The sequence below is a fragment of the Mchenga conophoros genome, linkage group LG10, assembly GCF_057382185.1.
Source record: "Mchenga conophoros isolate Kocher_MC1m ecotype Shallow Benthic linkage group LG10, M_conophoros_male_GT1.1, whole genome shotgun sequence".
Taxonomy (NCBI): Eukaryota; Metazoa; Chordata; class Actinopteri; order Cichliformes; family Cichlidae; genus Mchenga; species Mchenga conophoros.
Genome location: NC_140535.1, coordinates 36,556,522 through 36,564,098, shown reverse-complemented (window position 1 = coordinate 36,564,098; position 7,577 = coordinate 36,556,522). Strand labels below are relative to the sequence as shown.

The window sequence follows — 7,577 nt, the reverse complement described above, 5'->3', positions numbered from 1 at the left end:
GCACAAATATAAATATCACACACGTAACCTATAACAGCTGTATAATATTGTTATATCATTTAGTAACATTACTGCATGCTATATTATCATTGCATTTGATGGCTCACCTGGTCTTGCTCCACAATCGGTGTCCCCCTTATTCTCATGCAAAGCTCTGTAGTGCCTAAGCATGGATGAGGTGTTGTTGTTATATCCCAGCTCCCTGGCACATAGCAAACACTTCACCTTGTACAAAAGTACAGACAGCTTAACATAAATTGTATTGCACCATCAGTATTATGAAAATACATCTTCTGTAGAAATTTACATACCTTGTTGGGAGGAATAAGATCAAAATGTTCCCACACAGGGGAGGACATCCTCCTCTTCTTAGCTGGCTCCATTCTCTCCTGACTTTCTCTCCTCACTCTCATAAACCTCCAAACTGTCTCCAAACTCTCACTAACCGCAACTCTCCATCAAACACCCACATTTTGAATGAAGTCTGAGGGTTTATATCGCTGTCATAGCTCGCGGCAAAGTTCGAACCACTTCATGAACCAGTTACGTGGTACAGCCGGGCAGCGAGGCTTCGGACGTCATCATTTTCAGCTCCTCCCATAAATGAAGCAAGCCTCGTTACGCGCATCGCGGAAACGCCCCCTCCATTACTCGACACAAGCTTTGAAGCCTCGATACAGAACGTCACATCACTAGTTGTAAATAGTTTGTTGTAAATAGATGTAAATAGTTGTCAATATTTTTTACCTGGTAGCTGTAGGGGTGAGACGCCATTTTCTTTGGGAACCTTTTCTCCTGTTTTTGGTGAGGGACGCAGGTAAGACACCTGTAATTTTCTTTTGGGGTTTTCTGTGTAGGTGAGCCAGTTGCATTTCATTTCCAAAGCTTTTGTTTGTTGTTTTGGCCATGCTCACCCTGACCCTTGCTACCTTTTGGGACTTAATAAACTGGCTGGCTGTTGCAAAATCCGTGGCAGTTGTTTTTTTGGTTCGTCTTCCTTGAGAGCAGGGAGTGTGGGGGCACTTTCCTTTTTTTAAAAAATTTAATTAATTTTAAATTTGCACGCCGGTTTTCCCTGGGCTGGGGTGTAACATAATTGGGGGCTCGTCCGTTCCTTTTTTTCGTCTCGTTTGGGTTGGCTTGGAGCGTGGGCTCGTTTGTTCTTTGTTTGTTGCTGTCGTCATCATCGCCGGTGAGTTACCAGTGTCCTTTGTTGGCTCTGTTTTACTGGTTGGCAGGGTTTTTTGGTTTTTGGTTTTTTTTGCCTGTCCAGTTTGGCTCTTTTGCATCAGAATTGTTGTCTAAAGGCAGAGAAAGATGCCCAACGGATTTACTTTACCAAATTGACCATCCCAGCCTTGCCATAATGGTCCATTTGATTCACCGTTTATTGTTTATTTTATTTTCACTTGCTGAATACGGGACAGACTTGACTGGAGGAAAGAAGGCGAGAAAGAAAGAGGGAAAGAGAAACAGCTGAGAAGAGGGACGGGGGAGAAGGGCAAAAAACAAAAACCAACAGAACGGGCAGAGAAAAAAAAATGCATATATCAATCACCTGGATCACCTGCTGAGAAAGAAAAAAGAAAACAAGCAGAAGAGAACAAGAGTAATAGAATAAACAACATCACAATGATATATGGGAATATGACAGTAAATACTAAATATTAAACATTATTGTGCAGCACATAAGATCAACAGAACACAGTGTGCTTTGAGGTAGGAGCCAAAAAGGGTGTAGTTTGTGGGTGTGATCACCCGTGTGCACACCTGTGAGCATGGACGCGCTTGTTTTTAAAAGGTTTCTCCATGTAATGATCTGCTAGAGGGTGTGGGGGGGCCACAGCCCCGTCCTCCAGGGTGTGAAGCAGGTATGGAGGAGATCAAGACTCCAGACATCCAGAGGCCCCCAGAACACAAGAGACCATGGAAGACCAACAGAGGGGCAGCTGCGCCACTGTCCCAGAAAGAGCTGAGGAGAGTCCCAGATGAGGGCTCACTCAGCAGCCGCGGAGCAGAAGCCAGGGGGGGTTGCAGTGACGCGCCCGTGAGCTCCGCCGGCAGCCAGCCGTGCCTGAGTGACCGAGCCCCAGGCCGAGAGGCCGGGGGCACCCCACCTCCGAAGTGGCCCGAGCGAGCCCCAGGCTCCAGGCCCCGACAAGCGGCCGCCAAGGAGTGAGCCGGTGTGTACCTGGACGCCCATCCCCAGACACAAAGAACCACCAACGCACCGATGTCTGAGGGAGTCCGCCACTGGCAGGGGAAGTGGTGGTGGGGGGAGATAGGCCTCCAAACCTTGGAGGGCCTGAGATGTCCCCAGAGAGGTGGCGTCTGATACCCAACCTGACATATAGACACAGACATACAGGCACACACAGATACAAACATCCATTCCCACCCTCATGCTCTCATATGCACTCACTCCACACTCAACCAACGTGGAGACAGACATAAAGAGACGCTGTACACACGATCACACTCCCCAAGCGTACTCTACGAACCGAAGCTGTCGTCATCATCACCGGTGAGTTACCAGTGTCCTTTGTTGGCTCTGTTTTACTGGTTGGCAGGATTTTTTTCTTGTGTGGGGGGAAGGGTGTTCGTAGTGGGTGTGTTAGTATGGAGTTTAAATTAGAGGAGTTCACCATGAGTCCAAAAAGGACTATTTGGTGCTCATTGCAAACTTTTTAGATGTGCCTGTGCCATTTAATGTGAAGAAGAAAGAGCTGAAAGAGCTCCTGTGTGTTAAACTGCATGAAAGGGGGTCGTTTGGTGAGCCAGCTCCTGCAGGGGGAGTTCAGGCGGGAGCTGTTGCTGGCATTCCTGCCCCACTGAAAGATCTCCCTCCTCAAACTGGCCCTTCTGCGGAAGAGCTGCAGTTAACACTGCACATAAAGGAGGTTGAGTTACAGAAGCAGCAGTTGGAGGTGGATGCCATGCACTTAAAGCTTAGGGCTCTGGAGAGAGGGGAGCTGCTGTATCAGTCACCATCCCCGCAGTCAGAGGACAGCTTTGATGTAAGTAGGCACATCAAATTAGTCCCAGCTTTTAGAGAGACTGAGGTAGATTCATATTTCACCGTGTTTGAGCGCATTGCAGGTGCACTACACTGGCCAAAGACTGTAGGGTCTCTTCTACTCCAGTGCAAATTGGTGGGGAAAGCTCAGTAGGTGTGCACAGCTCTTTCATTGGAGGACAGTTTGGATTATGAAATGGTGAAGGCTGCTGTCCTACGTGCATACAAGCTTGTCCCAGAAGCTTACAGGCAAAAATTTAGAGGTCTTAGAAAAACTGCCACCCAGACTTATGTAGAGTTTGCCAGAGAAAAGAAAACTCTGTTTGATAAATGGTGTCACGCTACCAAGGTAAAAACCTTGGATGATTTGCGTGAGCTGGTGTTGTTGGAGGAATTTAAAAGTCAACTCCCAGAAAAAGTAGTAACCTACTTAAATGAACAGAAGGTTACAACTCTTGTCGCTGCTGCTGTACAGGCCGATGAGTTTGCATTGACACACAAAGGTGTGTTTTCATCTCCTGTTCACAGCACACCAAACTCAGTCAGTCCAAAAATCTGGTCTCCAAAGAACACCCGCAGTATCACATCCGCAACCACTGAAAATAGAGAGTGCTACTATTGCCATAAGCAAGGACACCTCATTGCTGCCTGTCCCGTTCTTAAGAGAAAGGAGCAGTCCAGTCAGCTTTCTGCAAACCAAACCTTACGCTTTAGAAGGGGTGACTGTACTTAAAACTGAGAAGGACAGGATAGATGACGAGTTCAAACCGTTTGTGTCGAAAGGTTGTGCTTCTTTGGTGGGAGGAGAGAAGAAACTTGCTGTTAACATTCTGCGTGACACAAAACAGTCACTCATTTGTGAGGGTGTTTTATCTTTTTCAGCCCAATCGTATTGTGGCGCCGACATGTTAGCGTGGGGAGTTAAAATGGGGGTCATGCGTGTGCCATTGCACACTGTGCAGCTGTCGTCACAGTTTGTATCAGGGGAAGTTAAACTTGGGGTGCGACCTCAGTTGCCAGTTGAGGGCATTGACATCATTCTTGGGAATGATTTAGCTGGATGCAAAGTTTTTCCTTTACCCGAAGTAGTCGAAACACCAATAGCAGACACAAGTGCCTCTGATGTCGCCGCAGCAAACTTCCGTTAACTAACCGTGCATCCGAAATCAGTGCCTTTGTTACACCTGACCATTTTTATGCCATTCGGGTTAAGAAATGCCCTTAGCCACATTCCAGCGACTGATGATCACTGTGTTACATGGAGTCAGAAATTGTGAAGTGTATTTGGATATAGTGGCCTATTCATCCACCTGGACTGAACACCTCAAAATCCTTAGCAAAATATTTGACCACCTGCGTGATGCCTCTCTGACACTAAACTTGGCTAAATGTGAGTTTGGAAAAGCTGTGGTAACCTACCTAGGCAAGCAAGTAGGACAATGTCGAGTCCTCCCTGTTGCCGTGAAAGTGCAGGCAATATTAGACTTCCCAGCTCCTCAAACGCGTCGCGAGCTGCGTCGTTTCTTAGGCATGGCCGGTTACTACCGCAGTTTCTGCAAAAACGTCTCTGAGGTAGTAGTCCCGTTAACCAGTCTTACCAGTCCTAAGTCACCATTCATGTGGTCAGAGACATGTCAGTTTGCCTTTGAAGCTGCCAAGGCTCTCCTCTGCAGTGCTCCTGTACTTGCCCCGGACTTTACACGTCCCTTCAAGCTCGAGGTAGATGCCAGTGCTTTGGGGGCCATTTTCTTTGGGAACCTTTTCTCCTGTTTTTGGTTAGGGAGAAATCAGAAAGGGTTTTATTGCCAAATGTTGAGCAGGTTTACAACATTAGGAAATTGCTGCGGTACTTAGTGCAAGTACCGTGGAGGCAGGTAAGACACCTGTAATTTGCTCTTGGGGTTTTCCGTGTAGGTGAGCCAGTTGCATTTCATTTCTAAAGCTTTTGTTTGTTGTTTTGGCCATGCTCACCCTGACCCTCGCTACCTTTTGGGACTTAATAAACTGGCTGGCTGTTGCAAAATCCGTGGCAGTTGTTTTTTTGGTTCGTCTTCCTTGAGAGCAGGGAGTGTGGGGGTACTTTCCTTTTTTTAAATTTTCCTTTTGTTGCACGCCGGTTTTCCCTGGGCCGGGGTGTAACAATTCTCAATCATCCAGGAAAGTAAATCTCCAAAAAGTTGCTTCTGTTCATCTGGACGTAGCATTTTGTGGGAGAAACGTTTCGTCATCATCAGGTGACGTCCTCAGTCTCAGCTGACTGCAGGTTTCAATCTTATAAACAGGACATTTGCATAATGACTGAAACCAGCCCACTGAAGGAACAATGTGCTGGGAGGTCAGCTCCTTAATCTTAATTATGTAAATTCTGGACTTTTGTCAAAGCTGGAAAGACTCCTAAAGAAAGCTCCAGCCGATCCAGGAGAGAAGGACAACCGCTGCCCAAGCAAAAACCTGTAGTGATCCCGTACGTGTCAGGAGTATCAGAGCAGCTGAGACACATTTTTCTAAACACCGGGTCTCTGTGGCTGTTAAACCCCAAAACACGCTGCGCCAAAAATTGGTCCACCCCAAGGATCGGGCCTAAGGGTACATCTGTCACCATCTTACAATGCTGTGATTGCAGCCATTCCCCAACTCTCTGTGAATGGGACTCATGGTTATTGATCAGTGGTCTTGAGAATTTACATAATTAAGATTAACGAACTGGATTGGCCAGATGCTGGCAGGTGTGTAAAAATAACTCAGTTGTTTGGTGGTGGCATCGGGCTTCCACAGATTCAGTAACATTAGCAAGTGGTGGAGACCAGCAGGTGGATGAGGGAAAGGGGAGGCAGGAGCAGAGACCCGCCGGTCCTAGTGGCAGGTGAACTGAACTTCAGGTAAGAAGTTATAACCTGCAGTCTATCTGGGTCAGACATAAACCAAGTTCAGGTGGAGTTTATTTTCGTTGTGCTGACTTTTTACAGTCACTTACATTAACTCGTACTGCGTTCTAGCTAGCATGACGGAGTTTATATACTGCTGGGTGGTGCTATGATGTTACTGATAGTGAACTTTATTTTATTCATAAGGTTAGTTAGTAGAGTTGCCCATCTGGATGAGAGAAGCTTCTCTCCCACGCTTTTCTTTTCAAGCTCCTTTAATTACGGTCACTGTTACGGTCACATCATAACTAATGGAGGGCTACTGTATGATCTGAAATTTCTCTCTGTCTTTTTAAACACTTCCACAGACGTGAAAACTTCACCCCAAACTGCAACCCAAGAGTCTGCAGTTGGCACTTCCCTCAAGGAAAAGCTGCGCGGCCAACACGATTTGCATGGAACGACAGGAAGTCTTTTCAGTTCCCAGATGACGACAACCCTGTTAGAAAAAAGAAGAAAGAAGAGCAGGTCCCAGCTATTGGTGAAAATCAAGGTGAAAGATCAGATGCTGCTTCTGTCCTGTTTTTAGAAGCCCTTCTTTCCAGATTTGATCTTAAATATCATTCTGATTGGACTGTCCAAATGATGCCCCTAATTGACCAGTTATTTCTAACCCTGGTGAAGCTCAAACTTAATTTTGGTCATGCAGACCTTTCAACAAGGTTTAACTGCAGCAGAGCCACAGTAACTAATATTTTTACAACAATTGTTAGTGCACTGTATGACATTTTGTATGTTGGCATGCTGGAAAACAACATTCCCTCGAGAACCAAGAATCAGACATCGCTGCCAGATTGCTTCCAACATTTCCTAACTGCAGGATTGTGCTTGACTGCACGGAAGTTTCTGTTTGTAACACAGAGAGACTTGACACACAAAGTCATTTGTACAGCCAGTACAAAGGACGGACCAAACTAAAGGCTCTAATTGGTGTGGCTCCTAATGGTGTAATAACCTTTGTAAGCAACTTGAATGGTGGAAGTGCCTCAGATAAGGCCATAACAGCTGACTGTGGAGTACTGCAACATGTACAACCAGGTGACATGGTCATTGCAGATAAGGGCTTCACAATTCGGGACATCCTACCAGAAGGGGTCTGACTGAACATCCCGTCCTTCCTCACCAACGGACAATTCACACAGGAGGAAGTGAACAGCAGGAAGATTTCCTGTGCAAGAATACATGTAGAGCGTTCCATTCAAAGACTGAAACCTTTCTCAATTTTGCATCACATCCCATATCAGTTAAAAAAAATATTAATAAGATCTTGAAAGCATGTGTGTGTCTTACAAATTTACAAACGCCTATTCTCCGTGAAATTGAATGAATTATACCTGTGAGAGTTCAGAGGGAAAAGTACATTGTGTCATTTTCTAACTACTTGTGGACCAGAAAATACAACTGTTGAATAAGTTTACTTTTATTATTTATAACTTCTAAGTGTTCTGGATTGTTTTGTGTGTATACTCAGGATGTTACACCATAAAAACAACTTAGTTGCATAGTTTCAAATTGAGAATGGTCTCATTTGTGAGTCGTAAAATGTTTAATTTTACTCTGTTTTTATCAATGGCTTGTTATATTTTTCATTCCATTCCAGCTTCCTGATTACTGCCTAGTTTTCTTGCTAAACATTT

General features: G+C 45.5%; 1 pseudogene; it reads left to right on the top strand.

Moving 5' to 3' along the window:
• Positions 1-5,830: 5,830 nt before the first annotated feature.
• On the top strand, positions 5,831-7,267 carry LOC146566442 (uncharacterized; annotated as a pseudogene).
• Positions 7,268-7,577: the final 310 nt, after the last annotated feature.